At 45.9% G+C, this 20,130-nt stretch overlaps 1 long non-coding RNA gene across 1 annotated transcript in view; it reads right to left on the bottom strand.

The window, feature by feature from the left end:
• Window positions 1-1,856: 1,856 nt before the first annotated feature.
• Window positions 1,857-20,130, bottom strand: part of LOC138521365 (uncharacterized) — a 62,862-nt gene continuing 44,588 nt past the window's right edge. Inside the window, exon 4 of the long non-coding RNA XR_011283027.1 lies at window positions 1,857-2,911. This is a non-coding gene — a long non-coding RNA (uncharacterized lncRNA). The remainder of the gene's footprint in view (window positions 2,912-20,130) is intronic.

Here is a 20,130-nt window from a genome sequence, read left to right as displayed (position 1 = left end):
ACAGAACACCAAGACATACATACGAGGCTATCAACCATGAACCCTGAGGGATTCACACCCAAGCTCACCTCCTGCGCCAAGTCCCTCGGTTCCACATTGACAAACACTTATCCTTCAAGACACACATAGCTAAGGAAACTCAGACAGCTTGGTATCAGCTCTCCCTCCTGTGGAAAGTCAAGCCCTTCCTCCCTCCGGATAGCTTTAGATCCACTATTCAAGCACTGGTCCTATCCCACCTCGATAGGGGCAATGCCCTCCACAAAGGCCTCTCGTCTTCCCCCTTATGCACCTGGAAAGTGTCCTACATGCAGCCGCACACCTTGTCAAGGATCTGCACAGATAAGACCACATCACCCGGCCCTCATCAACCTTGTTGCTGGAAGTAAACCTGACACTTTTCCTCCAAGTTTATCATTCGGTGGTCCAGGAAAAACTGCATTAATTCGGTTGCTGCAAAAAAAGGCGGGTATGAAATTACCACCACTTTTTTCCTGCACTGTCAAACTTGTAATGCGGCCAAATATCTTGTTAAAAGGTAAACGTTTCTGTGACAGGTCAACAGATGAAGATCAGACTTATTTTCTTCTGTTCTACCCGGTTTACAATTTAGAAGGAAATATCTTGTTGCTGCATTTTTATAAGTTGGGGGTGTGGGATATATTCTGGGGTTTCACCAAATTGTGGTATTTTATTATGGTGTAGTACCTCTTGTGGTAATTCGTTGATATATTCCCTTTTACTGTGGTAAGGCTCACTTCAGAATATTGCCTAACAACTGTTCTTATTACCAGGGTCACTCTCTGCAACAAGGTACTGGACTTGGTACACTCAGTGGTCTAATTAGTATTTCCACTTCAGAGCAGTTTATGTACAATGCTGCTGTATGCCCTTATGGCTGAAATTTAAAATATCTAGATCATATCCTAACCAAATAATTGTATACACACACACACACGTCTGGCACTCCTAAAACTCACTTATCAGAAAACAATCTATTTCAGATTTTACCATATGTGGCAATATGCATTACCACCTATGGTCAAATAAACCTATCCTTTGTTGGACCTCAGTCTATGTGCTAATATAAAATGCAGTCACAATGAGAAAATTGGCACGAAATGCACTTTGAGAGAGGATAAAATCGCTAATTCTTTCATGTAAATTTGAAAACATGCACATTTAACATCGAAATATTACACATGAAATTATCTGTTTCCTTATATAACTGCTTGCCAGGCACACTACAACCCCCTCACTTTTGACCTATGTTACCTAGAGGCTGCGATTTTCCTGGCTTGACTGGAACTGGAAAATCCCCCCAGTCTATTTGCACACAGATAAGGACTAACACGACCCCAGGAAGCCTGCCAGCACTGGACTCTGCCCTGCCCCGCTCAGCCTAGCATTCGGAAATGTCTCTGGATGTCTCTCTCGGGAGGTTCCTGAATTTCTACCTTGCATACACCCACTCAGAGCCTTTTTATGACCTCTCGCTGCCATTCAACAGAAAATGCCTCCCATCTAGATCATACCACTGGAGCCCACATGATCTTACTGTTGGAAAGCAATAAGATACATCTCTTCCTGCATTTCTCGCACACACAATGGCTTGTCTTTAGCAAAACAGAACTTCATATTTCATATTTGTAGCCTGCCACACAAGCTCCAACTGCACATTTAGGCCTTATTGCAAAAGAGCATTTTCTAAAATAATTTCCAGGTTATTTCCATACAGACCAATTTGCACTAATTATTATTAAGGACATGTTACATGTTACTGGGGAGGGGTTAGTATGTTTATTTATATATTTATAAAAGTATTTAAATTTAATGCAAGCCACTCAAATAAAATATCATCCTGAACTAATACACACTTTTAAAGCATGCTCTATACTTCTGGACCCTGTGTATTGCCTATCTGGCGCACACATCGGTTGCATTGGCAACCTATTACTTGTGCATATGTTTATATTTCTGTATAAAGCCCACACTAACACTACCCTTCTATACTAAGCTAATAAACTCCTGTAACTAACAGCCCCTCAGTTATTCCTACATTTCCCTCCTTTTTTACTGCTGGGATCCACTGGAAATCACTGCAGGAAAAACAAAATCAAATGCTTTAAAATGCACGTGTGCTCCCAATTAAATTACCCATACCCGAAAATAAATAATATGCACATTGACATCCAGGCATTACAACTTTATATACATGTCTCTGGTCAATGACAAGAACAACAATATATTTGAAAAGGAATACAAACAAAAATCATATATATTTTTTGTAAAGAATTTTCTTTTGTAGATATTGATTTTTTTTAATCTTTTGATCTCATTTTTTTAATCAGTGATCTGATTTCTTAATTTTTATCTTTTCAATTGTATATTTTTGTATCTTCTTTAAAAAAAAATATATGTATGTATTTTGTAAGAGATTTCTTTTAATGAGATCTTTATCTTTTTGATCACCACCTATATTGATAACTGGTGATCCAATTATTTAGAAAATATTTGAACACATCGGTGTAATCTAATTGAATCCTAAAATCAGTAAACATGAAATAAAAATAAAATAAAAACCCATTCATGATAAAATAAGAGTTTTTGTAAATACATCCTGTAGCAAAGTAGTTTGTGATAACAAGAGTAAAACAGTCTGTGCCTCAAGTATATCCTGTCCATAAGAGTTTGTGGTACAGTCACACAGAACACCGTCGTCAGCAGAACTCCTCCAGTCCAGGACTTCATGGGCCTCATCCAGGAGCGTGATCTCCACAGCTTTTCGGGCTCTTCATCTTAACCCCCTTCTTCGGTCCAGTGGGCTTTCCAGGGAACTCCGCTCCATAGGCATCCTCTAGGGGTCCAGCGCTCCAAGGGATCGGCACTGACAAGGAAAACAATTAATTCTCTAGAGGAAAAAGAAAAGACACATTAAGTATCAAGCACAATAAACTTTCATTTCGTTTTGCACTGGAGCATCCGAAACTAAATCTGATTATTCACATACATACACATTATAGAAATACATGCCATGCAACCAAGACATTCTTCAAATAAATAGACAACACCAACATGATACCTTCAGATAAGAACTTTGTTTGTACTTTTATGCACCAGCACTATTTACACTTACTCATTTGCTAGGACAACCCCAAATATTATATATCTTTTTTTTTTATTAGCCTCAACTTGCTCAAACCTCTTGACCCCACGTTTCAGGTGGATAGGTTTGATCTCATTAACACGGACAAGCTGTTCAACTGTCAACTCACCCTCCTTTTTAGCAATCCTGTAGACTACGTGGGACACCTTATCTGTAATTTTATATGGCCCTTGCCACGCTGCAAGAAATTTAGAGTTTTTGTGTTTTTACTTCCCAAAATTAAACTTGTACACCTGATCTCCTACCTCATATTATTTTACAGATGCCTTCCTATCATAATATGTTTTTTCACCCTCAGCAGCCTTTTCCAAATTCCACTGCACCAATGCAAACACATGTTGTAAGTGCTTCCTCAAATCTTCCACATATTGATGAATTGTGAATGCATTTACAAGGACCTGCTCATTTTTCTTGTAAAGTAAATGCGGTGGCAAAACAATTTTTCTTCCTGTCAATATTTTATGAGGGCTGAGATTTGTTGACTTAGCGGAAGTCGACCTATTGGCCATTAATACTAATGGAAGCCGTAGGTCCCAACTAGAACCTGCTTCAGCTACATATTTCTTTAACATCTCCACTATTGACCTATTACACCGTTCCACTCCCCCTGAAGAGAATGGCTGGTACAAAATGTGTAGTTTTCTCTAAACACCCAAAATCTGCCATACCTTTGTCATTAATGCACTAGTGAAATGACTTCCATGGTCTGACTCTATACCTATGAGGTAAACCAAATCCTGAAAAAATATGATTTACAAGTAATGTGGCTGCCGTTTGCACACAGCAATCCGGTGCTGGAATGCACTCTACCCATTTGGCCATTAAACAAGTTACTTTTAACATGTACCTGTTCCCTCTTGCTGATCTTTTTACAGGCCCGACATAGTCGATTTGCAAACCAGACCATGGGGGGGTCAAACCCCTTTTAATTAATGGTGCCCTATGAGTAGGTGACGCTGGTTGAAACTGTGCACATACTAGACACCCTCAGGTCTATAGTTCAACATCTTGGGACATGTGTGGCCAATAAGTATAATCTTTCAAAATGTCCAAAGTTTTTTGTGAACCTATGTGTCTTGTAGTTATGGCATCATGGGCACGATGTAACATCAATCCCCGAAATGACAAAGGCATTACCCATTGTATTTGACCCGTCACAGATTCTCTAATCATCAGTCCGTCTTGTATACTAATTCTCTTTTTGTTTTTTAGTAACACCGTCAATTCCTCTGTCCCTTTACAATCCTCTTCAGTCAGAGGATTTTGTTCCGCATCTAACAAATGGTTATAGAATAGGCCTAAAATCAGGTCTTCCTTTTGCGCTTTAATCAGGTCCTGATCTGGAGCATCAAAACTCTATTGCACCACAGGCTGCTCAAACTGCTTTTGGAGTTTTGGAGCGTGTTATTGCATCTATCTGTATTTCACCAATCAGGTGTTCAATGGGCAACAACTCTCCCATCACAGCTCCAATCTTGGCTAACTGATCTGCCGTGTCATTCCCTTCTTTGTCCTCACCTGGCGTCTTCAAATGACCACGTATTTTCCTCCAATGTATTACCAAATCATTAAGTGGTTTTCTGTTATAGCCTTTTACCTTCCAGCCAGGTAAATATTCTACATAGCTATTCCTTTCATAATCAAACCTCTTCACCCCATGTTTCAGGTGCATAGGTTATATCTCATTAACATGGACAAACTGTTCAACTGTCAACTCACCCTCCTTTTTAGCAATCCTGTAGACGACGTGGGACACCTTATCTGTAATTTTATATGGCCCTTGCCACGCTGCAAGAAATTTAGAGTTTTTGTGTTTTCACTTCCCAAAATTAAACTTGTACACCTGATCTCCTACCTCATATTCTTTTACAGATGCCTTTCTATCATAATATGTTTTTGCGCCGTCAGCAGCCTTTTCCAAATTCTGTTTGTCTTCTAAAGTAAATGTTGTGGCGCACATGAGAAGTGCGCTGTTAAGTGAGTGTGCTGCTCCGCTGCTGGAGATGCTGTCGGACTTTCTGCTACTGCCAATTGGACCACTGGAAATTATGTTGACTGAGGTTGGCCCGCCCCTTACCCAGAATCCTATATCAATACTAGGACACGCGCATGAGCGTGCGCTGTCAGGATTCCATCATCCAGAAGGACGAGAGCTATCAGGGCTCCGATGCTTACCCATGCTAGGCGCCGCAGGGGGACCAATCATCAGGCTACAACACCTGCTTCTCCCCATTCACAACCGCGGTGTTCTACAGCACTAGTACCTGTTCAGCGGTATCACCATCAGCCACACTCAGCTCCGCCCCCACGCTTTCGTTACAATCCACGCACAACGTGGAGATTGCCATGGCGACTTTGGCGTCCATTACGTTCTAACGTACGCCGCGTTGGGAGCCGGGTATGTTAGGTATTTAGCTTCCGGGTTGCTGCCACTCAGTGCTTCTGATTTTTACTAAATCTAGTTGCTACGCTATTGCCTTGCTCTTGTTTTGACCCTATCCTCTTATTCCTCCTGGTTTCCTTATTCTAGTCCTTGCTGTGTTTCCCTCAGGAAACGAACCCGGACCAGTACTCAACCTGCCTGCTGATTTGTCATTGGTTTAGTCGACATTGGAAAACGAACCCACACTGTTACTCGACCTGCAAACCGCCTGCTGATTTGGACATTGGGCCTCATTAGGAGCTTGGCGGTAGCCGTGCCTGTATGACACCTACCGCCAAACTCGCCCCCGGGACCGGCACCTATGAATGGGCAATTACCAGGCCATTATGAGAGTTGTGGCCTGGTAATTGCCCATTTGCGGGTGCCGGTAATGCCGCACACCCCATCCCCATTCAGACCCATAGGGCCGAATGGGGTTGGGGAGCATGGATGCATCGGCACCGTTCATAACAATGCCGTTGCATCCATGAGTTGTTCTCGCAGGTGCCGCACAGCCCGACAGGTCAGACCTGGCGGGCTGTCAGGGACCCACGGGCACAACTCGTACTATGATGGTCCGGGAACTACGGTACCGGTAGCATTACTGGTACTGTAGTTCCCAGACTGCCAGGGTCGTAATGAGGCCCATTGTCTTAACTCATACAGAATCAGACCTGGACTGTTTTGTCGATTCCCCACCTCTGCCTGCTTGTCCGACAGACAGAAAACCGCCCGTTCTCCGGAATCCATACTGGTCTCATGAACAACCCTTCACTACATATGATGCACCCCTCACGTATATTGCCTCAACCTTGTGCAGGAACTGTTGGACTTCCATCCCTGGTGCTATTAGGCCGTTAGGCGTCCGCGTTCCTTCAGGTCAGGTGGACCTCGGCACTAGAGACTGCTGTACAGCGCCGTCCTCGTGCCGTCGGGACAGATTAGCTCTGGCAATGTACACAGAGGGGTGGTGACCGGACGTGCCTTTTCCTTTCCTTTCGTGCCGGGTAAATGTTCTTGTTCTGTTCCATTCCTTCTCTCCCAGTACGAGTTTCATCTGTATTGCTACAGTTCTTTCTTCTAATCTTTTATGGGGACTCACCATCGCTTCCACACATTGCCCTTTGTCTTATACAGACGGGTCCTTAATCACTCCTCCGGGAATCCCCAACACCAATTGCAGGTTAACCAAAGGACCAAGTGCTTTGTGTCATGTTCTTGATGGTTCTGCTCGCTGCTCAACGGTCATTGCTTTCTTACAGTCTCTACTCATAGAGTTACATTGGTAAAGAGAATTCTTCGCCTATACTACGCGGGCAAGACCTTCTGTCTCTCGATTACCAAATCAGGTATTCTGACATAATCACAAGCCTTATAAAAGTAATGGACGCCAGCGAAACCATGACTACCCTCATGCAGCTGGTGGCAGACCTCTGCATGGAAATGGCAGCAGCCCATACTGCCTCCCAGACACATACACAAATGATGGCTGAACTCCGTGCGGATATAGCTTCCATCCATGCCACCACACAGGGGCAGATAGAGGTATTGCAGGCTGGTGCCCACTTGGGTAATGTCCCGACTGCACAGGCTTCTGCGCCCGTGGCAGCAGATCATGTTCCACCTTCGGCCACACAATAGTCTTTCTTACTTCTCAGTTCCTTTTGGCACCCTGGAGCGCTTTAATGGAGACCCAAAGTTGTATCGCTCCTTCTAGAATCAATGCAGATTACATTTCTTGTGTCGGCCAAACAGCTTTCCTGACGCCACCACCAAGGCGGCTTTTGAGTTGTCCCACCTGGGCGGTACCGCTGCCGCTTGGGCTAATCCGCTATTAGAGGCTGGTAGCCCATTACTCTTCGATTGTGATGCTCTATTAGAAGCCATGGGTCATGTTTTTGATAGTCGTTACAAGACCTAAGCCACGGAATTAGAACTACTGGGCATGCAACAAGGGGATACCTCCCTTCTTGCATATGTTGCCAGGTTCAACCAATTCGTGGCAGAAACCAATTGGCCGGAGGATAAAAAGGCCTCCTTGTTCTATAAAAGATTAGCAGATAATCTAAAGGACAAGTTGGCCACGGTGCCGGTGGTTCCGACCTCTTTTCACGAACACTTGGACCTTGTTCTCCAAATAGATGCAAGGCGGGCTGAAAGGAAGGGAGAAAAGCGAGGGCGGGTTCCGTTAATTCCAGCACCACACTCCAATACGCAAGTGGCTGCAGAACCCATGCAGATTGGGGTTGTGCGAGGGCCCTTGACCGCAGCAGAAAGTGAAAGACGGCAGTCGGACAATTTTTGCTTCTATTCTGGGTCTCCCCAACACCTCCTGAAGACTTGTACCAAAAAATCAAAGAGGTCGGGGAAACGGGAAGACTCGCTGATGGATGGAACCCAATCACTGAGTCTTACGTTTCTGGGATCCAACCCTCTCAAGATTAACGTCATCTTTGGTCTTCCTTCAGGCATTACTAGGCCAGGGGAAGCAGTGATAGACTCTGGGGCCACAGGGAACTATATTGACCAGGCTTACGCTACTGCCAAAAACATCCCTTTGCTCAGTAAGGAACATCCTGAGCTAGTGAATGCCGTGGATGGGTCCTCCTTGGTTTCAGGTTTGGTCACGGAACACAAAGTGTATATGGACATGGTCACGCATGTGGGACACAAGGAAACAATAAGTTTTGATGTCATCGCTGCCCCTCAGTATAAGATCATTTTGGCACTTCCTTGGTTGAAACTACACAATCCAGATATTGACTGGATAGCCGAGGAGGTTCTCTTCTCCTTAAAACATTGTGAGGGCCACTGTACGAGGACTCATGAGCCAATAATTAATCCTTGCCATTCTCTGTTGGATTCAGCCTCTGTCATAGAAGGAGTGACTTCCGCCACCCTCCCTAAGGAGTACCATGCCTTCCGAGATGTTTTCAGTGCCCGAGGAGCCGATGTTCTACCCCCGCACAGACCCTATGATTGTCCCATAGACCTGGTGCCTAGGGCTAGGATCCCTTTTGGCCGTATCTACTCTTTGACAGTCAAAGAAGATGCGATTCTGAAAGACTACATCGATAAAGCTTTGGTCATTGGTTTTATTCAGCATTCACGTTCCCCGGCGGCATCGCCCATGTTCTTTGTCCCCAAAAAGGAGGGGGATATCTGCCCTTGCATTGATTATTGTGCTTTCAATTCAGTGATGATTCGAAATCATTACCCTATCCCTCTCATATCAGTCCTCCTGGATCAGCTCGGTTCTGCTAAAATATTCACCAAACTATGTGTTTCATGTAAGCCAAGTCGAATTCTTGGGCTATGACCTCACAGACAAGGTTATATGTGAACATGTGGATGTGGAGGCAGGACGGCCTCTAAGTTTGACCCATGTTGTGTCCGAATCAAAGGCTGGCCACGAATCAAAGTGGGAGACACAAGCGGAGGGAGGTTTCTGGCCGGCAGATAAAGCGGAGCTCACCCGAGGGGCCGCGCCCATTAAACCGAAGTTTCAACTCGAACACAGATGGGAGGGGGTTGCGGAAGCTTGTGAAAGCAAACAAATGGGAACTCTGAAAAATGAGGAAAGTGAACAGCGTATCTGGCGTCCGTTCATTAACAATGATGAACAAACAGGAACAGACGCCGAGCAAGACAAACGTGACACGGACTTGACAACACCCGCTCCCCGCTCCTGCATACAAACACGAAACTCACTTGTTAGTCGGTTCAGCAGCAACCCATGGAAGGGGAAAGGCACTGGAACGGTGGATGAGACATCTTGGCAACCTTCGTAGAGGGGGAGGAGGAGGAGGAGCTTATGGGGGTATTTATAGACTTAACAACCAAGTCCCTTCTGATTGGTCAAAAGCCCTATGTGCCCTATTTAAGGAAGAAACTGACAACGGACGGGGTGTGTTTCATCTGATTTCTTTCAGAACAACCGAGCTGAAGGAGAGAGAGCCACAACAGAGATGCTCTGGGCTTATGAGGATTAAAGTTCTTTCTATTTTTTTTAATACTTATCCTTGCACACCTGAATAAAAGGCTGTTTTATTTTCCAACTCACTGCCTTCCTGCCTCATCCTTACAAATTTGGTGGCAGCGGTGGGATAAGGCAGTATGCAATTGAGGCCATAATAAAAGCCATGGCTGAAGGACAACAGCAACTTCAACAGGCAATCCAGTTACAATCTCACCAGGCCCAGACTGATCGCCAAACCCTGCAGCAGGCCTTACAATTGCAAGCCGCCGGTCAAGACGCTTTGAAGAAGGTGACTGAGGCTGTGGTAGCTAGAGGGAACCCTATGGCTCCAACGGCGGTTCTACAGAAATTCCAACCTGGTGTGGATCCGTGCTATTTTTTTACCAATTTTGAAAGGGTAGCCCGAAACGCCCAGTGGCCAGTGGAGAAATGGGGCCACTTCATAGCCCCTTTATTAACTGGAGCCATGCAGGGGGTTTACCAGACGGCTAACCCAGCTGGAGATACCTTGTATGCTGACATAAAAAGGACAATACTAGAAGGTATGGGAATGGACGAGGAAGCCTTCAGAATCAGAGTGCAGGAGATCAAGTTAAAGCCTGGAGAAACACCCCGGCAGTTGTATTATCGCATCCAGGATATCACAGATAAGTGGTTAAAACCAGCTAATAGTAGTGTTCAAGATGTGGTGGATAAACTAAAACTGGAGCAGTTTACTGAGGCTCTCCCCCCACCTATGCAACGTGGGTAAGACAAAACCATCGACCTACGTTGGCAGAGGCCATTGACATCGCTTGTGCCTTCCAGAAGGCAGCCTCTGTCTGTGGAATTACCACTGAGATACGAAGAACAACTACCATGAAGGGACCTGGAACAGGGGAACCAAGACCCCCACGGATGGAAGCAAAGACTGTAACCTGGCCCAGCATAAGCAGACAGCCGCAGTGTTTCGATTGTGGGGACTGGGAACATATCGCAAGGTTTTGCCCCAAGAAGTCTAAACCGGCTGAACCAATGGAAATTGGATTCATTCAAGGAAAACAATTTAGGTGAAGTCGAGACTCGTACTTCCTAGACGTGAGAGTGAACGGGACATCTAGGCAAGCCCTACTTGATAGCGGAAGTGAACAGACGGCAGTCCGACTGGAAGTAAGTGGGACTGGGGGTGGGACGATGTCTCCAATACCTATCAAATGTGTTCACGGTGATACTAAGTCATACCCCTCAAAGGAAGTTACCATTGAGGAAAAGGGGGTTGAATCTAAGATGAAGGTCACCATCATGCCTCATTTACCAACCCCGGTATTATTAGGGACAGATCTGCCATAATTTCAAGATTGTGTAAAGGATGCTGAATGGCTACAAACCGCCCCATTCTCCCAAATAGACTTAGGGGGTACACCCCAAAAACATCACAAGAAAGGTATGAATGAAGTTAGAAGAGGGAAAAGGGAGTGGGCTGAAGGGAACATATTTACAGGGTTGATAGACTGGTTACCAGAGGCCAACCACCCTACCTATCGCAGTGAACTAAGGACAGACCCTACCCTGAAAATTGCATGGGAACAGTCCATTGTACCTCCAGAGAAAGGATCAACCTATCCATGGTTCAAATCATCAAGTGGTCTTCTGTATCGAGTGACTAAAGGTCATGCAAAGGAAGAAGTAGAACAATTGTTAGTACCCCTAAGCTTCAGAACAGCCGTGATAAAACTAGCCCATGACGACACCACTGGTGGTCATCTGGCCAGGGAAAAAACTCAAGATAATGTGCTAAAAAGGTTTTATTGGCCAGGGGTGTATCGAGATGTGGGTCGATACTGTGAAGAGTGTGTGGTATGTCAGAAGACAAATCCCTGTATACCCCCTAAGGCTCCATTACAACCAATGTCTCTGATAAAAGAACCTTTTTTCAGAATTGTAATGGATATCGTGGGACCACTGGAACCCAACAGTTACAGTCATCAGTACATCCTGGTCATTGTCGACTATGCCACAAGGTACCCTGAAGCCTTCCCCATGAGGGGTACCAGTGATGCTAATGTATGCAACCTCTTGGTACCTTTCTTTGCCCGGGTGGGTTTACCAGCAGAAATAATTACTGACCAAGGAAGGAACTTTGTCTCCGGGGTCATGCAGAAAGTATGCCAACAACTAAAAATAAGGCACTTCGAACGTCGGTTTATCATCTGCAAACAGACAGCCTTGTAGAAAGGCATATTAAGACAATCAAGCAGATGTTAAAAAAATCACTGAACCATCAGGAGCAAACTGGGACAGAGTACTACCATGGGTCCTTATAGTGCTCAGAGACACCCCTCAGTCATCCACGGGATTCTCCCCATTCAAGCTGTTATTTGGCCACAAACCTAGAACAGTCCTGGACATCGCAGAAAGTGAATAGGAAGACCAGGAAGAGGAGACCCAACTCACTGATTATGTTATGGAATTACGAGAAATTCTAACCAAATTGAGAGAATTTGCACAAGAGAACCTAGGCAGAGCCCAGGCAAACCAAGAGAAATATTACAACTGTAACTCCCGGGTAAGATCATTCAAAAAAGGGGATAAGGTATTGGTGCTGTTGCCTACCTCCTACAACAAGATGTTGGCCCAATGGAGAGGCCCTTACACGGTATTGGCTGTATTAGGGCCAGTCAACAACTTAAAAGAGCAACCAGACAGAAAAGAAAAGACTAAGAACTATCATATAAATCTATTAAAGGAGTGGAAAGAACCCATTGTTGAAACTGTGGGAGTCCAGGCCATGAACATATCCACTATCAAAGAAGAGGCAGAGCCAACTGCACTTCAGTCGGTCCAATGGGGGTCTGAGTTAACAGATGAGAAGAAGAAAGAACTGTTAGAGTTCCTTACTCCTTTGAGGAACGTATTTTCCTTCTTACCTGGCAGAACCAACCTGATAGAACATAACATAGAGATTCTTCCGAATCAATTTGTTAGAATAAGGCCATACAGGTTGCCCGAAAGCAAAAGGGCTGCAGTTCAGCAGGAAGTAGAAGAAATGTTGAAACTGGGAGTCATTGAACATTCTACAAGCCATTGGTCATCACCAATAGCACTAGTACCAAAACCGGACGGGTCCACCCGGTTTTGTATGGATTATAGGAAATTAAATGGCATTTCAACTTACCAAGCCTACCCTATGCCTCGCATAGATGAATTGTTGGAAAAGCTAGGGGCGGCACAATATTTGACTACAATAGACCTTACCAAAAGTTACTGGCAAATTCCTTTAAGACAAGAAGACAAGGTCAAGACAGCCTTTGCGACACCATCCGGGTTATACCAGTTCACGGTATTACCTTTCGGACTACATCGAGCCCCAGCTACTTTTCAGTCACTAATGAATCGGATATTAGCCCCACATGGGGAGTTTTGTTCGGCTTACTTGGATGATATAGTGTTTAGCAACTGTTGGAGCGACCATCTACAGAAGGTAATAACCGAACTAGGCACAGCAGGTTTAAAAATCAACCCAAAGAAGACAACAATAGGAGCACAACAAACTCGATATTTGGGTTATCTGGTTGGAGGAGGGAAAATCAGACCTCAGTTGAACAAGGTAGATGCCATTCTACGGCTCCCTATGCCGAGTAACCACAAACAAATAAGAGCCTTTTTGGGGTTTGTAGGTTACTACAAGAGATTCATTCCTTTATTTTCTTCAGTGGCAGCTCCATTGACCGAAGCCCTGAAAACTACCTACAAACAAGATTTACAAGCCGACCCTAAGGCTCTTCAAGCTTTCCACCAGTTAAAGAAAGCCATTTCAGCTCTATCTGTTCTCCGGTGTCCCAATTTCAATGAGGAGTTCTTTCTACAGACGGATGCCTCTGGTTCCGGTCTAGGTGCAGTGCTTTCACAGGGGGTTGAGGAGAACTTATAACCTGTTGCTTTTATCAGTCGAAAACTCTTGGCACATGAAGAAGCTTATTCTACAATAGAAAAAGAGTGCCTTGCTATTAAATGGACAGTGGAAACCCTTAGATATTACCTCTTGGGGCGGACACTTACGGTATTCACAGACCACGCCCCTTTACAGTGGCTACCTATTCAAAAAGATTCAAACCAGCAAATTCTGCTGTGGTTTCTAACCCTACAGGCTTTTTGTTTCAAAACCCCTCATAAACCCGCTGCCTTCCATGTGGTACCTGATGTTAGGCAGAAACCTGTGCAGTTCCCTCTGGGACCACTGCAAAAGATTTAGGACTACAGGTGTTTGGCAGTAAACCCACTTGGTAGCAGTCTGTACCACACAGATTCATTTGGTAGCTGTGGCTGAGCAGTCAGACTTCCCTCAAGAAGAGTTAGGCAGTATACAGAGTATTCACAATAAGTCAAGAGAACACAATAGAACAAGTAAACACTGACCAGGGCTTGGTGTAAAAGAGATATAATTATTTATTTAAAACCACATCTATAAAAACACACAGGGACTACTAATAAGCAATCCAAAAACACGGTCACTAAAAGATATACACTCCCTTAAAAGAATATTAGACAAGTCTTAAGTAAAGCCCCACTTATTTTCAGACAGCGGTGAGCGCTTAACATAGATGGCACTCTAATAATTCGTTTTAAAAAGGGAGAGAAAAGCAGAGAATAAATTGAAAAAGATCCCAACACTTTTTCACGAACACAACACGAGAGGAAGGCAAAGTAACACTGTGAATTTAGAGTCAGTAGGCCGGATCCGCTTTAAGAGGATCAAAACGAAATGTGTCCAAGGTCACACGGTTGAAGTGCACAAAAGTCTTGTAACTGTTCAAAAAGGAGTTGGACCAAAGAAAGGGACCAGTTAGAGGGTCAAGGCGACCATCCCAGTCCAGAAGGTTAAGGGGTTATTATTACCTTGTAGCAATCTTTAGAAAGGGAGGCCTGGCGGACATGGTACCTTAAAGTGGTGAGAATACTCCAGCGGGGGCAGTTCTTCCTGGCAGTGGATGCAAGTCAGTGCTTCGTCCGGGGGAAGAGAGGATCTCGTCGGGGAGGAAGACAGGAGTCCGTTGCACTGCCAGGGAAGAAACCAGCCGCAGAGTTTCTCAGGTACAAGGAGCGGTCCGTTGATTCGCAGTCCAGTGGTAAGTGGCTATCCGGCTGCCGGGGTGCTTGGCACGGGCAATTCGACCACAAACAGGTCTGGGGTGCGAAGAGAAGAAGGTAAACTGGTTGTGCCCACCAGTCAGGGGAAGAAGCCTCTCCAGCCGGGAGATCTTCTCTGTCGTCGGGAAGTGGTGAGTCGGTTCTGCAGGGCTCCACCGGTGGTGTCGTCGTGGTAGGTCGGCTCAGCTTCTCCCTCATCGGATTCTCAGGTCCTGTGGCGACTTCTGAAGTTCCCGCCCCCAAAGCCCTGCATTTATGCAGCATACCCCCATTCACTCAGCCTAGCTGTCAATCAAACATGCTAAGTGGTGAGCCGGCCGGCTCACTACTTGGGCCAATCACACAAGAGTGCGACTTGAGTTACCAAGGTAACTCAGTCCAGGGTGCCTAAACCCCCTCCCACACCCGCTGTGGTAACCAGACAGAGTGGCACCACTTTTGGAGGCTTCTGTGGAGAAGCCCGCCAAAAAGTGGAACAAAGGGCTCGACTTGGGTTGGAGTCACAGAAGAGAACACAAACGCCATTTTAGAATCGAGTCCTGGCAAAAAATACCAACCGGCGAATTAATATTAATTAAATAAACTGGCGGTATGTTCGAGGCTATGAGAATTAAATAATTAAAGTTGGTAGCCTCGAACAATGGGAAAATCCCATAGGGATATATTTGTGGTTGAATATAAAAAGTAGTATCCACTGCCACCAGCCAAAAGTCGATCAGGGGGGACGGAGACGTGCCCCCTCGACTAACAGACCCCGGGGGAATTGAATTGCCCCGACCAGTACGTCCACAATATGATGGTTTGTACCGGTTTCTGTTAATAATTTGGGACTAGCAAAGCCAATGGTGACTTTACATGCCCTGGGAGACAGTAGTCAGTCTCAGGGTATGGAGTCTATGGTGGGGTGTTACTATGACACCCCTGTGTCACTGCACGGAGGGTGCTGTGTAACACACATAGTAAAAACACATGAGACCCTATGGAGTAAAGGACCCCATAGCCCATAAAACACATTAACAGTCAAAGGTACACCATAAATCATGTCCAAGAGTGGGAGAAAAAGAGTCTCACTCTTGGCAGGAGAAAAAACAAACTCCAGAAATCCAGCAAAGCCGCTGGGGGACTCACTAGGTTAGGAAATTCAGCCTAAAGAGAGAATTCTCCCTTACACCTGATTACTTGTCCATGAGTGTTGATCGACCCAAATAGCTCGATTCTTCGGGGAGGGTTTGTGAACATGTGGATGTAGAGGCAGGAAGGCCTCTAAGTTTGACCCATGTCATGTCGGAATCAAAGGCTGGCCACAAATCAAAGTGGGAGACACAAGCGGAGGGAGGTTTCTGACAGGCAGACAAAGCAGAGCTCACCCGAGGGGCCGTGGCCAGTAAACCAAAGTTTCAACTCGAACACAGATGGGAGGGGGTTTCGGAAGCTTGTGAAAGCTCAGAAATGGGAACTCTGAAAAACGAGGAAAGTGAATGGCGTCTTTGGCGTACGTTCATTAACAATGATGAACAAACAGGAACGGATGCCGAGTGAGACAAATGTGACACGGACTTGACAATACCCGCTCCCCGCTCCTGCATACAAACACAAAACTCACTTGTTAGTCGGTTCGGCAGCAACCCATGGAAGGGGAAAGGCACCGGAACGGTGGATGAGACATCTTGGCAACCTTTGTACAGAGGGGGTCGTGGGCGGGACTTATGGGGATATTTATAGACTTAAGAACCAAGTCCCTTCTGATTAGTCAAAAGCTCTCTGTGCCCTATTTAAGGAAGAAACTGACAACGGACGGGGTGTGTTTCATCTGATTTCTTTCAGAACAACCAAGCTGAAGGAGAGAGAACAACACCAGGGACGCTCTGGGTTTATGAGGATTAACCTAAGGAGACAACAGGTTCATCCCTACAAAGGAAGGAGCAGAAGACTGAATTGAAGTTCTTCCTATTTTTTTTAATACTTTTCCTTGCACACTGAATAAAAGGCTGTTTTATTTTCGAAATCACTGCCTTCCTGCCTCATCCTTACAGTATGCAAATGAATTCCTCTAAGGTCCAAGCAGTCCTAAACTGTCCTGTACCGAAGGATATAAAAACCTTACAATCCTTTCTCTGTTTTGCCAACTACTACAGACTCTTCATCTGTTTCCTTTCAAAGATTGCTGCCCCTCTAATATCACTAACCAGTCCCAAGACACCTTTTGTTTGGGGGCCAGCAGCCCAACAGGCGTTTGATACCTTGAAGTCTGCTTTTACTACGGCCCTGGTCTTGCTCCAGTCAGATCCTGATCTACCTCTTGTGGTTGAAGCAGACGCTTCAGACATGGCCGCTGGTGCCATTCTGTCGCAGAATTGTAAAGACACTAACGTCCTATATCCAGTGGCCTTTCACTCTAGAAAACTGATCTCGTATGAGGCCTATTATACCATCACCGAAAAGGAACTCCTGGCTGTGCGGGACGCATTCCTTGTATGGAGACACCACCTTTTGGGTACCGCTTCACCAGTGCAAGTATACACTGATCACGGGAATCTGTTAGCAATCCAGTCGATAAAATGTACCACAGCCCGCCATGCGCGATGGCACGTGTTTTTCTCCATGTACCACTTTGTAATCACTTATCGACCAGGTGCTAGACATTCCAAAGCTGACGCTCTGTCTTGCCTTCACGGCTCCACTCCATGTTCCAAGTCCGGTGATCCCATACTGTTGCCACAGCATGTGATTTGCTCATGCACTCTTCAGACACTGAATTGGGTGTGTAAATGTCCTCAAGAAATCGAGAAATATGATCTCCAGGTGTTCCGGGGCATCCCTTATCACCAAAGTTTGATCTTTCTCCCTAAGGGGTCTCCTTGTATCACTACATTACAGTGGGTACATGACGCCAAGTGCGTGGTGCACCCCGGGGTCAGAAAAACCATCGAACTATTGCACCGCTGGTGTTGGTGGCCCTCTATGGGTAAAGACGTAACGGAATACATAGCTTCCTGTCCAGTGTGTGCCCGGTGTAAGAACCATTCGGCCAAACCGATGGGTCTATTATAGCCTTCGCCCATTCCAAAACCACCATGGGTCATTTTGACCATGGATTTCATTGTGGAATTGCCTGTAGTAAGAGGGTATGATTGCATATGGGTAGTTGTCAATTTCTACACCAAGATGGCCCTGTTCGTTCCCTACAAGGGACTTCCTTCAGCTCCGGTCCTGGCGGACCTGTTCCTTCATAACGTCTTCCGGTTTTTCGGCCTTCCGGATATCATGGTTTCAGGTCACAGTTCCCAATTTACGTCACACTTTTGGAAAGCCCTCACAAATTCCTTGGGAATCGATGATGGATTTTCCTCTGCCTACCATTCTCAGACGGATGGTCAGACCGAGCGCCTGAATGCTACCCTAGAACAATTCCTACATGTCTGATTCTGCAGTATCAGGATACATGGCTATCCCTCCTGACTATGGCCGAGTTTGCATACAACAACTCAGTTCACACGGCTACTGATTCTTCCCCCTTTTTTGCCATGTTTGGCCGGCATCCTCGCACCATCTCTTTGCATCCCATCTTATCTCCGGCCAGTCCAGCGGTTACTTCCTGTGTTCGGGATCTGACTAAGATATGTGATTCCATCACTTCCCACCTACACCAAGCTAGGATCCGGGATAAGACCTTTGCTGATGCCCATAGGCGTCCTGCTCCTCGATACTCCTTGGTTCCAAGGTTTGGCTTTCGTCTCGCAACCTCTGTATCCCTGGTTGCCGTGCCTTGCTTCCCTGTTTTGTTGGTCCCTACCCTGTCACGGACATTATCAATCCTGCTGCAGTGCGCCTGGGTTTACCTGCCTCATGGAAAATCCACCCTGTATTCCATGTTTCCCTTTTAAAACCATCCCACCCTTCCACCCAGACTCCCGTTGATTCTTCTAATCTGATTCTGCAGCCTTCGGATGAGTAAGAAGTAAGCGGGATTCTAGACACCCGAGTGTGCCGAGGTGTGCGTATGTATTTGGTCGACTGGAAGGGTTACGGCCCAGAAGACAGGACTTGGGAACCCTCTCAGAACATCCATCCTTGTCTGGTCTTCGAAGGTTGTGAGGCATTCTTTGGGGGTGGGTACTGTTAGGATTCTGTCCTCCAGAAGGACGAGAGCTATCAAGGCTCCAATTCTTACCCATGCTAGACGCCGCATTCGTCGGGCTACAACACCCGCTTCTCCCCATTCATGACCGGGGTGTTCTACAGCACTAGTACCTATTCAGCGGTATCACCATCAGCTACACTCAGCTCCGCCCCCACGCTTTCGTTACAATCCATGCACATCCTGGAGGTTGCCATGGTGACTTTGGCATCCGTTACATTCTAACGTACGACGCGTTGGGAGCCGGGTGCGTTAGGTATTTAGCTTCCGGGTTGTTGGCACTGGGTGCTTCTTAATAAATATAGTCGCTACGCTATTGCCTTGCTCTTGTTTTGACCCCGTCCTCCTCTTGTTCCTCCTGGTTTCCTAGTTCTGGTCCTTGCTCCTTGCTCCGTTTCCCTCAGAAAACGAACCCATACCAGTACTCGACCTGCAACCTGCCTGCTGATTTGTCATTAGTTTACTCAGCATTGGAAAACAAACCCGGACCGGTACTCGACCTGCAAACTGCCTGCTGATTTTGTCATTGGTTTACTCTGCATTGGAAAATGAACACGGACCGTTACTCGACCTGTAAACTACCTTGCTGAATTGGACATTGTCTTAACTCGTACGGAATCGGACCCGGACTGTTTCGTCGATTCCCCACCTCTGCCTGCTTGTCCGCTGGACAGAAAACCGCCTGCTCTCCGGAATCCATACTGGTCTCAGGAACAACCTTTCACTATGTCTGACGCACCCCTCACGTATATTGCCTCAACCTTGCACAGGAACTGTTGGACTTCCATCCCTGGTGCTATTAGGCTGTTAGGCGTCCGCGTTCCTTTGGTCAGGTGGACTTTGGAACTAGGGACTGCTGTACACCACCGTCCTAGGCGTCCTCGTTGAGTCGGGACAGATTAGCTCTGGCAATGTACACCGATGGGTGGTGACCGGACGTGCCTTTTCCTTTCCTTTCACGGCAGGTTGTGTTCTTGTTCTGTTCCTTCTCTCTCAATACGATTTTCAGCTGTATTGCTAAAGTTCTTTCTTCTAATCTTTTAGGGGGACTCACCATCGCTTCCACACATTGCCCTTTGTCTTATACAGATGGGTTGTTAATCACTCCTCTGGGAATCTCTGACACCAATTGCAGGTTAGCCAAAGGACCAAGTGCTTTGTGTCATGTTCTTGATGGTTTTGCTCGCTGCTTAACAGCCATTGCTTTCTTACAGTCTTCCTACTCCAGCAGCTGTCCTCCACTCTCAACCGATGTACCTGGTTTCCGCTGGTGTCCTTTCATCTCTCGGCTAATTGAT

This window comes from Ambystoma mexicanum, chromosome 13 (genome assembly GCF_040938575.1).
Source record: "Ambystoma mexicanum isolate Mex_15411 chromosome 13, UKY_AmexF1_1, whole genome shotgun sequence".
NCBI lineage: Eukaryota > Metazoa > Chordata > Amphibia > Caudata > Ambystomatidae > Ambystoma > Ambystoma mexicanum.
This window is presented reverse-complemented; position numbering and strand designations above follow the sequence as displayed.